General features: G+C 39.8%; 1 protein-coding gene across 1 annotated transcript in view; it reads right to left on the reverse strand.

The window, feature by feature from the left end:
* The window catches only part of LOC149458210 (heparan-alpha-glucosaminide N-acetyltransferase-like), a 187,916-nt gene that overhangs the window by 86,037 nt on the left and 86,368 nt on the right, over positions 1–15,511 (reverse strand). The window lies entirely within an intron of this gene.

Below are 15,511 nucleotides of genomic sequence, written 5' to 3' on the forward strand. Positions count from 1 at the left end.
TTGGGGCAACCTCAAAGGTCAACGTTTTTGACAGATACTTGCTTCAGATTTACAAGTGCAGGGCATGCTAGGATTTTTTTCTGATAACACAGGTCTGCGACTAAAAAGCTGTTTGATTATTTTCATCTAATTTCCATGTATTTTGGTGTGCTGAAAACAAATAAAATATTGAAAAAACTCCTAGACATCATGATTTGCCACAAAATGCAAAATTGTCTTCAAATTTATAAAATTTTTTAAATTTTTGTTTTTTTTTATATTATGGGTTTTTAACCAAATTTAAAGTCCAAATTACTATTAATTAATTCACATAAGTGCATTTAAGATATAAAATGTCAAAAAAACCTTAAAGGGGTTGTCTGAGTTATGTAAAAAAAAAATATAGCACTGTAAATCTGATGGTCAGCAATATATACAAAAGCTAAGCAAGTTTTAGGGAAAAAAATTCTATTCCCTCATTTCCCTAGTTCTCTTCTGGCCCTTTGTTGTTATTTGCAGGTAAACAATCTCTGCCCCTCCCCCTCCTGCAAAGGGGGTGAATACAAGTGCTGCTCTGAGTGACATGTCTGACTACTGGGATATTCAGCAGCAAGTTGTGTATGTAAGCCTCAGCCCTGAGTCTGTGCTGCTAATGATAGAAGGGGTTACTCTTTCCTGAAGAATCCAGTGGGTGGGATACCAAATACCCTTGTTTTCTGTCTCTATGGAACAGTCGAGACTGACAGAATCACTGGACCAAGAAGAGTTGGCAGCCGAGGGTGCTAACAGTGGGTGAAAAAAATGTCCTCCGAGAAACTTTGGTACCTTCCCATAAAGTTCTTCTACCACCTCTTCACATAAAATTGGGACTGATGAAGCAATTCGTAAAATCACTTCCAAGAGATGGAGAATGCTTCAAATACTTGGTCACCAAGTTCCAGGCCTGTCGGAGGCAAAATTGAAGGAAGGTGTGTTCGTCGGACCAGACATTAGAAGGCTTATAGTTGATCAAGAGTTTGTCAATACCATGACGGATCCTCAAAAAGAAGGGTGGATTGCATTTAAAGGAGTCGTACAGAAATTTTTAGGCAATAACAAAGATCCTCACTACAAAACGATCGTCGGACGAATGCTGAAAGCATTTCAAGCTTTAGGTTGCCTGATGAGTTTGAAAGTGCATTTCCTCCAGTCCCACCTTGACTACTTTCCTGAAAATTTGGGAGCTGTGAGTGAGGAACAAGGTGAACGATTCCACCAAGACATTAAAGAGATGGAAAGGAGATACCAGGGAAAATGGAGCATTACAATGATAGAAGACTACTGTTGGATGCTTCAGAGAGACATTCCAGATGCTACTCACAAGCGTAAATGCACCAAGAGGAGCCTCACAGGGAAGAAGAATCGAGTTTTGTGTGTGTAGGTGAGCTCATTTCAGTTCAAAAAAGGATTTTCATGAAAAAATTGTAATAAAACTTTAATTTTATAAGTCTATTTTCATTTATTTTGAGGTATTGCCTTATTTAACATAGTTACCTAAATTGTTAGGAAACGTGATATCCTATGACAAAATGGAGGTCATTTTCGGATTCAGCGCACCAAAGAACATAAAGCTTACGTGGAATAACCAAAACAGCATTTTTTTGCAGACCTGTGTAATCGGTCTTTTTTTTTTTTTTTTTATGGTGTAACAGGATAAGTCACTTAGATGCTGGAAATGTTGCCTAAGACCATTAAATGCTGGGAACACAATACACATTGGTTGTAGCCAATTTAAAGTTAAACTGTTCTGTAAACTGTTCCTATACAAACCCCCTCCCAAGTTGAGACTACCTTCCCCAAGAGATAGTAAATGCAAGGATGTTATTATTGCTGTATACTCTATGAAATTACTAGACAGGAATTCAGCTATACATAGGAAAATAAATATAGCGCCCTCCTAGGTAACTAGGGGGAGCTAGAATCTAATTTTCAGCTAGGGGCTAGATAGCAACCCAGGTGCAATAGTCAGAGGGGTCAAATCTCTGTCAGGGCTAGCAGGCTCTGCAGAATCAGTTCTCTGAGACTTCCCCCTGCTTTAGAACTTTGGAGAGAGTTCCAGAAGCAGTGGGTGGATGTAAGGAGTGGCTGATCTGCATATTTAAGGGACTCTGACCAATCCCCAACAGGAGGTTTGGCAAGGGGTCAAAATAGCCCTTAAATATGAGAGCCTGGCCAGTAGCAGGAGAGTTTGGATGGAAGATGGAGAAGTAGACTGGAGAGCAGGAGCCTGGGAGGGGGCCCAGGATGGAGGGGGGTCACCTACAGCCGGAGGAGCTGGACAGGTAGAAAGCTTGCACCCTTCCCAGCCCCCTGAGAGAGGACCACCTGTGTATCAGAGGAGGAGTGACCCAGCTAGAAGGCCTGGTAGCAGCTGCTGAATCAATAGCAGCACAGGAGAGGGACAAGTGAGTAAACCTACACCCCCTGAGCCAGATAGGGGAAGGAGCACTCTGAAGGGAAACCAGATTAACAACCTTCTGAGACTGTCTCTCTTTTAAAGTGGCAGGACTGGATTCCCTGTCTAGGGATTTCCTTCAGGCAGCTAGATCAAGGAATATCTGGGGTCTGAAGAGATACACTAGGAGATGCTGGCTAGCTCTCCAAGAGGAGCAATTTCTGCGCACACTTGTAAATAGGAAGTAACTGTGGGTATAGGGTTATAAAAATTTTTTTTAATCGTTGAACTGGATGGACTTTTGTCTTTTTTCAGCCAGACTAACTATATAACTATGTAAGTTTGTTCTCAATTCTCAGTTCCATTGGGCATCCCATATACTCTTTACCCCAACCAAGTTTTATTCCCCTAATAAAACAACCAAAAACAATGCTCAAGGTCTGTGTATTGACTCCTGAATGCAAGTGAAAGGAAATGCATGTTGCCTGGCTGTGCAGAACTATAGGGGGGACCCAAAACTTCATCAACTCCTAAGGGGGTAGTGCTAGATATATAACAAGGGTTTTTGTCCAGAATACCTATTTATCATGCTAGTATAGTGAGTGATGTAGATGTCCAGACAGGAAGACTGAAAGTGGTTTATTCAATGTTTAGAAATTCTCCAAGCCCTTGCACTGGTCCTGGCACCCACTGTGAGCAAAGGTCAGCACATCTGGTCTGTAAGACATTTTAGGGGTTAGATTAAATTTTAAAGGTTCCAGGCAAACAGCTAAATAATCAGATCAAATCAGATACAACCTAACTGTTTTACCTGCAGAATGATTATATTTCTGTGCATCCAGTTCTAACATTTACACAGCTCTGCTACAGAGCGCAACAGCACAGACCTGCCAGGCAGGGAAGGGGAACTGAATATTCTCTGTGGCATTTTCACCTACAGGTCCCCTACCCAACGCTGTGACTAGAGAGTGAAAACAGAAGCAGTATACTGAAGAGTTAATCTCTGTGTTACTCTCTCCTCCTATCGGCATGCTCCTAGCATTGCAGCACTGATTGCTTTTCCCACCCTCCCTCTTTGATTTCTGTTGTACAGACTGTACAGAAAAGTTACTGAATTAAAATTCAAGAAGGTCCAGTCAGTAAAATTTTCCTCCAGCAGAGGTCTTGATTGCTTGTTTGCATTACAGTCCCCTCTTTACATAAGTGTTCTCAGTCCAACCCCACTTTTACATCACACTCCCCCTTCACATCAAGATCCCTCCCTTTATATCACAGTTTCACCCCCCCCCTCCATTTTATATCACAGACCTCCCTTGCATCAGTCACACCATTGTCCTTAAGCCCCTTTATATCATATCCCCCTTCACATCATTGTCCTCAGTACCCTTTCACATCACACCCCCCTTCACAGTAGTGTCCTAGCCCACATCACATCATCCCCCCCTTCCCTTCACAGAAGTGTGCTAGCCCCCTTCACAACATCCTTCCTTGGGTGGAAGCTGCCCAACTTTTTATGTTAACAAGCTGGTAATTGGTTACTAGGACCAACGTGCATCCTAGTAACCAATCACCCACTTCTAAGTTTGAAAAGTTAACTCGGGTAGCTCTCAACCTTCACCCAGAATGGGTGTGGCCCCCCGCCTGCCGCCCTGCTGTGAGAATGACAGTGGCAGCATGGAAAAAGAACCAGCAAAGGGACCTATAAGATGTTGCCAAATCAGAGAGACTCTAGGTTTCTAAGTGGCCTGGTCGTGACGGTCCAGTTGGGACTGTTACTTGGCCCAGATCCAGATCGCAGTCCACCATTTAGTGATGCCTGCTGTACAGGGACTGCAGAAGTCTTACACCAGGTCAAATTCAGGTACTTACACTGCTTGCATTTTAATAAAGTATATTTAAGGATGCATTAATGAATACAGAGCTGCATGAATTTGTTTTTTTAACTTTTATAACTGCTTGGAGTTCAGTTTTAAGGTTTGGGAGAGGGGAGGGTTAAGGGTCAGCTTTACGGTCTAAGGTGAGGGAGCAAACAGAAAACCACCAAGACCTTTAGGAGCAGAGTGCTAGCTCCTGCAAACACTGGAGAGCAATGTGACCTGAGGTTACTGAGGTCTGAAGCATCAAGTGATATATTTCTTCTGCAAAGCTTAGTTCTTTCTTTACACTTAGATATCTTAATGTTTGATACGCTACTGAAAATTATATCAAATTATTAACAAAAACATTAAATCCTAATAAAATTGTAACAAGAACTAGATCATAAATCATTAACAACTCTTGACCCATATTGTGCCCAGATCTAGAAGGACCTATGAATACATTTCAGTGTATATAGTAGTGCCCATTGTGTGTAGTGCCTATCTGGACCATTCTGATCTTTAAAAAGTTCCCTTAGTCAGTGGTAGTTAGAGAGCACTTTGTCAGGCTCTCAGGTTATGGAGGAGTGGAGGGGTATCCTTGCTGCTTTCAAAGTATTCTGCCACACAATTAGGGACATTTTGCCTAACTCATGGTTATTCAGGATGCCCCCAACATTGTACAGTTTAAACACATAGGACCACAAAGGCCGAAGGCCTTAGAAAATACAGTATAAGCTCTGGAACAAGCATTGGTCTTCCACTATGGAAAATCACATTAGGAGTTCTGATTCAGCTGCCAACTTGGCTATTTATGATCCTTTAGCTTTCATTTCTCCTTGACAGTTCGGAAGCTGAATATCAAACGCTGGACTTGATTAACTTTAGAAAAATGGAGTCCTCTGTCTGCTGATCAATAGCTTTTGTTGTCTAGCAGCGCCATAAATTCACGAAGCAATTTGTAGAAAAGATCCTACAAGACCTGGCAGGTACCTGGCTTTGTCCAAGAGACTCACTTTCTAGATTTTAACCCTTTAAATATCCATGGGTTTGTTATTTCAGTAATTCAGGGGACAAATTGTTTGTTTTGTTGGGTACTTTGTAAACCTGTACTGAAGAAAACATGGGGCTGAGCTTGGTTATATCCTTTAATAAATTTAAACCAACATCCTTGCTTCTTGTATGTACCTATGAAAGTGGTACAGCATGAGAGCCAGGCAACTTCCTTTTTCAGAAGGGAGGTCAACAATGGCAGCCTTGAAATTTTCTAAGGACAGATCTACTTTAAAGTGACCCTGTCACAAAAATAAAAAGTACTGAAATAAGTCCCCTTTTAAAGAAGAGATATCAAACTTACTCATGCCATCACCTCTACTGTCTTTGCGGTCTGCTAGAACTACCGTGTCCCGAGAAACTTCTTCATTTGAAACACTTCCGGAAGTGTTGTTTTTCCTGCCCCCCACTTCCAGCAGCCCCTACTCCATTACATTGTCCTGCAGTAATGTAGGTGCTAGCAGAAGAAACCACAGTGCTTGGCAAAGGACCAGAAATCCAATGTGATCCCTATTGATTTGAATGGAGCATATACTGAGAATCTCCAGTTTTGATGTACAGCCCTATTGCAATTAATGTGAATACAGGTGTGAAAGGCTGTGAGAAGGCTTCATTGGACAGGCTGTGAACTGCTCATTGCAACATTCCTGTAAGGAGCTGGAAGCTGGGAGAACTTCGTGCAATTTGGCTTGAACGTTAAATTGAAAATGCACCCATCTTATAAGGGGAATGTACATTTTTGGAACCCGAATGGATGGTTGAAGTAATTAAACTTTATCTAGAGCTTTAATAAATCATTGCATAAGGGTCAGCAAATGCCTGTCCAACAGACTAACATATTCAGCTGACATTGTAGCTTTGAAGATCACTTAGCTATTTATAAAAATTGGATAAGTACAGGGTAAGTAGAAATGACTTGAATAAATGTACGGCCTTGACCAATTAAGATTTTGCCTTATCGAAGACCTTCCTTTTGTTGTAAATTTTGATGGCAAAATTACATTTAATGTTATCAATAAATGCCTCAATATTAGGTGATTTTGCATGTGTTCAGTAAACGTGTAAAAAAAAGTGAGTCTTTCTTGCAGCAAAAGGCCTGGCTAAAAACCACAAAGCTTGAGGATCAAAAAAGGTGCATGAACTTCTTTGCTGCATTTGTTGTGCAAAGATCAGCCCATTGAAATAAATGGCCTGCTCTATGTGTGCAGTGCAACAACTCATGCATACTGTAAGAGGGGCCTAACCATCTCAATTTCATAGGTACTATGCACTGGGAAGTGTAGTAATGTTTGCTTATTTGAGTTCCAAAGCACTAGCATTATTTATTACAGTTTTTATTGTATATTAATATTATTATTTTGTGCTATCATTATTATTTTTCCATTTCAGTTACTTATATAGCACCATCAATTTACACAGTGCTTTACATATATATATTGTACATTCACATCAGTCCCTAACCCTCAAGGGGTGTACAATCTAAGACCCCTAACTCACATTCATACATACACATACTGGGGCCAATTTAGACCGGATCCAATTAACCTATCAGCATGTCTTTGGAGTGTGGAAGTAAACTGGAGTACCTGGAGGAAACCCACACAGACACAGAGAGGACATGCAAACGCCAGGCAGGTGGTGCCGTGGCTGGGATTTGAACCAAGGACCCTAGTGCTGCCAGGTGGAAGTGCTATCCACTGTGTTGCCCTAGTTAATATTATTCTATTAAGCACTTGTTTCCTTTTATTTTGGCTCAGTACTATGTGTTTATATAGAATACAAAGTGTAAAAAATAAAATAATGTAATTTGTTTTCAACCGATTCTGTTGCATGTAAGGAGATCTATGCCTCTACTGCTATCTTAGATCTGAACATAGACCAGAGAGACCAAAACAAACATATTCATGTAACAGGAATACAGAGAAACACACCAGAAATATTGGTTCACTTCACCAATTAGAAAGTGAGTGAAATGTAGTAAAAGACACTTTACTTAAAAGCATTTACAGAAAGACATGTACTGTAAGTGGAGATCAGTGATATCCATCAGTACTTGCAAATGGTGCTTCGATGCTTTATTTATGCTTCCTCTGGATTAACCCTTTGTAAGCAGTGCTGTTCTACACTTAGTCAGTCATAGTCTAAAGGGAACAACAGATAAACTACCATCAAAAATCAGTCTGAACAGGTATGGCTGTTATTCATGGCACTAGTCTAAACAGCCACATATAATACATGCTACAGCTACACGGTGTTCTGCTGGCCTTTGACAAGCAATTTCCAGTGATTTTTCTTTTAAATTGCACTCCTCTCCCCCAAAAGATATTCTATGCCAGTGTTGGGGACTGTATGAGATAAAAGTGTTCTCAGCCCATTAACCTGTGCCAAGCATTTTTTTGTTCAGGTTACCTACCGTTTTCGTCTGCCCTCATGCTTGGCTTATAGAAGACTCCCTAAAACAAAGCTCCTAACTGTCCCTGATTTCAAGGGACTGTTCCAGATTTGCAACAAAGTCCCTCTGTCCCACTTTCTTCCTCATATGTCCCTCATTTTGGTCTGATCTATATAGTTGCACATTTTATCTTTCAAAAAGTGTTTCCCAGTGCTAAACCATTCATCCATTTTCTAAATTGCTGCCTTTGTAAACATCAAAAGCCAGTATAAAGGAATAGTAGCGGTAACAAAAAGCCCTTCTGGGTTTAACTAAGAATGTTTTCATTTAATCCAGTCAGGTTTCCCACCCGAATGCCCTATCCCTTTATATGGCCCAGGGGGTGGAAGAGTACTGACACTTCCTCTCCTGTGAGTTTGTTGGGTTGGTGGCTGCCTTCAGGCCTTCTGCTGTTCTGGCTTCTTCTCTGCTGCACAGGTGGTCCTCTCTCAGGGGACTGCTTAGGTTGAGATATCCTCTTTTCCAGCCTCAGACTGGAGGTAGGTCTCTTCCCACTGAGCCCCTTCCCAGTCTCCTGCATCACAGCCTCTCACTTCATCTTCCACCCAAACTCTCCTGCTACTGAGCAGGTTCTGTCACACTTAAAGGCTGCCATGGCCCCATGCCAAGCCTCCTGCTTGGGGATTGGCCAGAGTCTCCTCACTCTAAGTGTGCAGGCCAGACCCTCCTCACCCCACCCACTGCTTTCAGAATCTTATAAATCCTTTTGTGGTACACATAAATCCCCAAAGTTGTATTTACATAAATCCACACTCCATTCTATCTTAAAAAAGTAAATAAATAAAATAAACCCAAAAAATCTAAATTATATATATAAAAATTATATATAAAAAATTATATATGAAAACTGTGTTCGATAAACCCAAAGTGTCCAAGTTCCAAAAATTGTTTTTCTTTCAGTCCAATAAAGCAGAAATTGGTTCTAAGACTCCATGATCACCTCAAAGAAAAATAGAAAAAAGAAAATTCGTAGTGTATTACCCTTTTACAATATGTATATATATACTTCACTCTGTGCGCAACACAAAAACACGCTCAAAATCATTTAGTGCAAAATAAATCCAATATATATCACGATCCAAATTGATCCCTTCAGATGAAGTCCGGAAGTGACGAAACGCGTTAGGGGAGTGACGTCATCACGCACGCACGCCAACCGGAAGTGTCGCCGCGGCCATTTTGTTGGTTGGAAACATATGTGTTTTCAACCTGAAATTTGAAAGAGGAATATGTGAAGCTGGATATCCCTGTTTTATATGTGAGTTGCTATTAAAATTTGTCCATTTTTATGGATTCTGCCTAAAGAGCCTTTTTTATGCTTTTATGAGGAGTTGGGAGGAAAACCTAAGAAAATGAAGGATTGAGAAATACGGATCTCCTATGTCAGTTCATGCTTAAAAATACTGCAAGAGGGTAAAAGTACCTAGCATCACTTTTTGGCTGGAGTTTAGAAGGTACTAGTACCTAGTATCACTATTCACTTGTGATTGGAGTGATCACATTTTTTCACGTTTTGGGTTTTATTTAATTTATTTTTATTCACCTATTTGGATTGTGATATATATTGGATTTATTTTGCACTAAATGATTTTGAGTATGTTTTTGTGTTGCGCACAGAGTGAAGTATATATATACATATTGTAAAAGGGTAATACACTATGAATTTTTTTTTTCTATTTTTCTTTGAGGTGATCATGGAGTCTTAGAACCAATTTCTGCTTTATTGGACTGAAAGAAAAACAATTTTTGGAACTTGGACACTTTGGGTTTATCGAACACAGTTTTCATATATAATTTTTTATAATTTTTTATATATAATTTTTATATATATAATTTTAATTTTTTGGGTTTATTTTATTTATTTACTTTTTTAAGATAGAATGGAGTGTGGATTTATGTAAATACAACTTTGGGGATTTATGTGTACCACAAAAGGATTTATTAGATTGTATACTTTCTAGGGAGAAAGTTGTGATTTTGTGTGAAGGGTTATAATATAGGAGCTTATTGATTGATTGCTTTCAGAATCTTCTCCAAGTTTCTAGAGCAGGGGGAGGTATCAGGGAACTGACCTGAAGAGCCCTCAGCCCTGACCTACATTTGACCCATCTGACTAAGGATGCTACTCAGCAGTCCTTAATAAAAAAAAACTATCTAGCTCCCCCAGTTTAACTGGAGGGGCCCTACATATAATTAACTAAGTATATTGCTATTGCAGAGTCTCATTTGTAGTCTTTTGTTATATTTTCTCATTTATATCTGAAAGAGAAGGTGCTATAAGACATTTAAGGAAACAATAGTTCAATTTTACACAACACTGGAAATTCTACTCTTTGTTCAATCTGGTGTATGAAAGCACCTACAAGGGCCTTACATCTGGAACATCACCACTGAGCTCTGCTGGTAGAAGCTTTGGATGGAAATGATTGGGGCTATTGGTTAAAATCCACGTGCAGTAATAATCATGGGCAGAGGCTGTCTAGCTGGTCCTCACTAATTCTGGCATATTAAGGCATAATGCAGAACAATATTAATGATTCAGATTGAAAATATAGTTTAAAGCACATATTTAACCCAGTCAAAAAATCAAAGGCAAATAACAAAGCTACGCATATAGTGTTGTCACCATATTAGAGTGGGGGACATGAAAAGTACACTAACACAGCAAATATTTGATCTCAGCCCCAAAGTGAATATGTCACAAAGAAATATAGTCAACTCCCAAATGATGGTGCGTGTCTGGACCATAGTTTCCATCCTGCACATTACAGACCCATTATCCCAGATTTATTCATTTAAACATTCATCCTCATCCTAGATTCTTGGTCACTGAGAAGGAACGAGTATGTTTCTTCACTCAAAGCATAGCTGTTCTGGATCTGTAGCTCACTATCTATTAAAAGGAGAATGTTGATAAAAGCCCTGGAGCTTACGTCTTCAAAAATAGCATTTAATGAACATGGATAATCTATTTTTATTGGCAGTACATGTAACATAATGGTCTATATAATTTTAAGGTTATATTTCAAAGATTTTATTGGTTTTACAAAAGGAAGTGCTACAATAGGGTATCATAGTATGAACCAAGAAAAGCACATAAGGAGGGTGTAAACAGTAAAAAAAAACTAATCTGACTTTTGGAGGACTGATAGTAAATATATGTATCAGGTTGTGTACAACAGCTTTGATATATCTGGTTGGTATAATTAGGTAGGTGCAGTGGAACCCATTTTTGATAACTAGTGGTATCTTATATTGAAGGCTGGTGGGTCTTTGCTCGAAGTCTAATGTTAGCTAATTGGTCCCAGATTGAACAAATAGCACATTTTTGAGCATATGTTTTATTTAATGAGCCACGTTATTCAACATCAACAGGTAACGTATCAAAAAGTTAATAATTGTTTACAAAAGTGCCTTTTTTGTCTATTTTTGGTTAGAGCGGAGTTCCACCCAAAAGGGGAAGTTCCGCTTTACAGATTGGTCCCCCGCTCCCCATTAACCTCCTCGGCGGTCTGATTATTTCCGATTTTTTGTGCTGAAAGCGGTACCATTTTTTTGCATGGAAATATGTAGTTTTTTATTGTAGGCTGTAATTTTTAGGAATAACTCACTGAAATCTGTACGAACAAGAGTCTAGTAAACATCCCGGGTAGGATAAAATTTGAAAAATCATAAATTATAATTTAATAAATAATCATAAAAAATAATAATATAATAATAATAACTTTAATTCAATAATATAATCAAACTAAAAACACTGAAATTTGGAATACAGAGGCAAATTCGCACATCGCTGAGCAAAGTCGCAAAATCGTTTTCAGTGTCTGATGACGAATTTCCCCACGAATCATTATCACTCAATTCTGCAAGTAGTTCTAATTTACTATCGCTGTTCTCTAGCTGGTCTAAAACAGCTTTTGACGTAAAGGGACGCATTTTGGACGCCATGGACTTTTCTACGTTTCCAGGCAGAAAGAACAGTCAAAATGCAGGCAGGGCACAGGACAAAGCAGTAGGGACAAAATGTATGTGAAATGCATTGAAACAGCAATGTTTTACTATGTAATAGTAATTTTTTTAAAAAAAAGACATTTTTTAAAAATTTCAAATTTGCCGCCGGTTTTGGCGCCCATACGTCCCGACGTCACAGCGACCAGAACATGGAAGCCGGACGCCGGCATCGGCCGGAGGAGATGGCCGGGGACACTGCAGGGGACACATCGTGGGAGTGAAGGACAAGGTAAGTGCTGCAGGGACTCCCTGAGCAACGCCGCATGGTAAGCCTGAGTGTAGCTCGGGGTTACCGCTTTTGGTACTGACATTTTACCCCGAGCTACACTCGGGAATACCGCTAAGGAGGTTAAGGATTGGCACCTTTGGGGAGGGGGGGGGACGGGTATCCGAATTTGACAGGTACCCGCTCCCACTTCCGCTGCGATCGCCTAGGTGATCAGAAATGGAAGTTGTCCTCCTACCCTCCCTCCCTGAAGTCTTGTGGGACACGTGACAGGTCCCAGAAGACTACGGGGCCATTCAGGAAGCACAGCACTACTCGCGCATGTGCAATGGGCACCCGGCTGTGAAGCCGCAAGCTGTCACAGCCGGGTGCCCACACTGAAGATGCCGGCGCCCAGAATACAGGACGGCCGGTGAAACGGGGTGCGGCGGGGGCAACGCGGGATCGTGGGACAGATGAATGGCTGTTTTTTAAAAGCCAGCAGCTACAGTTTTTGTAGCTGCTGACAAAAATGAGATAAAATTCTCAAGCTGGCACTTTCATCCTTGTTATTCTATTATATCATTACTTGAACTCATACTAGGGTTCCTTGCTGACGATGACTATTTAGTGGAAACGCATTGGTCAGAGTTTATGGCCAGTGATGTCATTCCGCAGACCGACAGAAGTTCAGGTGGCACCATCTTTGTTTCTGTATACTGAGATTCTATCAATATCTCATATGAGTGCAATAGCATAATACATTCCTCTGGATTTTACCAGGCTGCACTATGAGTTTCTCTCCTCCTTCTTTTTAAACCATGTACCATAAGTGACGTTTATGAGGAGCCGTATATAACATCGATGCGGAGCTATAGTGAGTGGAGTTGTCTCTGATGGTGTATAGCTGGGTGTCAGCTAAGTGCTTTCGATATAGTTTGTCTGAGATCAAATATTACACTGATTTTTTTTGCACTTTGGTGGATTTTACACTATTGATTGTGTGCTCTGTAGATATAGTAGTGCATATTATTACACTGATTCTGTGTTTTCATGATTAATTTCATATTGTCAGTTATGATGTCTTAAAGTGACAGCGCACATATTTTTGAGAAACAAGTTAAAAAGCATCCTAAAAAAATATTCACATATCAAAGCTCTACCCAATAAGGATCCTATAATGACGAGATTTAGCTCTCCTCATTTTTACTACCCTCCTGTACAGGATATGTCAATTTTATAATGACAGACTGGGGAGGAGCACCAAGATTGTGATGAAAGAACTAGCATTCAGAACATTTTAGAAAAATCGAAAATGGAGTTTGAGACTGCATAGTTCATCAGTGCAGCATGACTTGTAAGTGGCTTTACAGTAAATGTGACAATAACACCATTTACAGAAAGGGGACCCTGAACTCCAGACAGGTGTACAAAAGGGGGGCTGCTCCTTCCCTGACCCCAATTTTTTTAATCCACAGTCTAGAATGTATGAGCTGTGTTTTAGTTGAATAATTAAAACAAGCCAGTGAGACACATTAGAATTGAAATGAAGTAATGAATAGCTGGGGGAAAAAAAAGATTTTCAACAGGAAATTGAAAAGTAAAGGCCCAGCGGCATTTGCCTCGAGAAACGGTCAGGCTGCCTGATAAATACACATTAACTTGCTATGAATGCTCAGAATCACCTGCATTTTCCCCTGTGCATGCCAAGAAGTGGACTTGATGCTTGGAAAACAAGCTGAGAAAGCAACATAGCACTCTTCTCATATTACCCGCACTGTGTATGACACTGCAACTTAATGAGGCAAAAGGGGTTAGAGGACCCACAAATTAATAGTCATCATACTTTATATATGAGGTCAAGGAAAGAAAATATCAGTGGACCATAACACATGCGGGCCAGGATTACTGTGGCTGTATCCATATACTGACAATGACAAATGGTACTATGTTGTATGTCAATAATTCAAGAAGCGCAGGAGCTGGACTGAGGTTAGGAAAGCACAGCAATCCACAGCCTGTTATTAACCTCTTCATGACCTAAATAGTGATTTTCATCAAAAAGCTTTAAAATAATTTTAAATATACTGTATTCATATCTTTTGGGCATTAAACGGGACCTACCCTTAAGAATAACTTCAGTCAAAGCTTTCTTTTTTTACTTTTGGATTCAGTGAGGATTTATTGGAATCCCTCTTGGCATCCCTGTTGAGGAGAACCACCCTGTTTATTAGCCCTGGAGACCATTGTCTCTGATTAAGAAAGTAAGGGAAAATCCTAAAGTCTACTGTCATCATTACAAGAGTAAAGGGAATATCTTCCAGTGGGGATACTTGCTCCAGTGACTGCTATCAGAGGGGGATTACCTTTCATATTGGGAAGACAACTGATCACTTCCTTCTGTTCCTTTGGAGGCACAAAGGACAGACATATCCCTCTGTTCAGGACACAAATTTTGGGAATTTATGGGATGAAGTAAAGATCATCTACCCGAAGGTGGCTTCTCTAAGGATTTGGAGGTATTTTGGAAGTTTAGACCCCCAATCAACATTTGAGTATTCACACAAACAAGGGACAAGGATGCAACCCTTAAAACCCAATCCCATTGGGTGACTCTTCACACTAGTGCCTCGCTCGTAGCCAATGTCACGATCAAAAGAGCCGGCACCTTCATGTACTGTAGTGCAGTTAAATAAGCTTTATTTTCGATCAAACAGTACAAGGGGAATAAAATCCAGCACAAAATGACATGTTTATACCCTTAAATACACTTTCTTGTATAATATATTTCAATTAAACTATACCCAGACCCAATTAAACTATACCCAGACCCTATTATACTACTCTAGGGTCCTAGTACACCAGGGCCACATCTAGGCACATAGATTAAAATGCTGAGTGGCTGATAGGATGTCATGATGACTATGCAAGACTAAAAATAATTAACAGATAAATTGAAAAAGAGATAAATATACATTTCAAGATTGTATCATGCATACAGTGTATAATCATTATATTTCAGGAGTGACCTAGAGCAACATGCTCATAGACATATTAAAATATGCACATTTATGCTTTATCTTTCTGCCAGGAGCTTGCAGAAAAATCCAGAGCAATAAAATGCTTTATCTAGTGTGTTTATAAGTGCACTTACCTGCATATGGCTCATGTATGTAATTTAATTTTGTAGGGGCTAGAATATTCATTTGTTCTAGCCACTAGGCTGAAATGGTTTATGAGCACATATGCGTAAATTATGCCAGTACACTTCTCTATAAGCACAGGTTTGGGGCATTTTTTATGCCCCTAAACATTGTTCTAAAATACGAATATAAACCCTACAATATGCCTGGACATATGCCCGGACACCTTGACTAATATTGAACCATGTTTATAGGTATAAAAAAAGAAAAGAAAATGCTTCTAAAATCAGTATTTTTTCAGCCTGTTTGTAGGTAGCCTTAAAGTTAAATCTTTCAGGACAGAGATATATAAGTTGCTATTACCAAACAATTCCTAAT

The sequence above is a fragment of the Staurois parvus genome, unplaced genomic scaffold (assembly GCF_062004578.1).
Source record: "Staurois parvus isolate SC_StPar_1 unplaced genomic scaffold, SC_StPar_1.0 ptg000291l, whole genome shotgun sequence".
NCBI classification, from domain to species: domain Eukaryota; kingdom Metazoa; phylum Chordata; class Amphibia; order Anura; family Ranidae; genus Staurois; species Staurois parvus.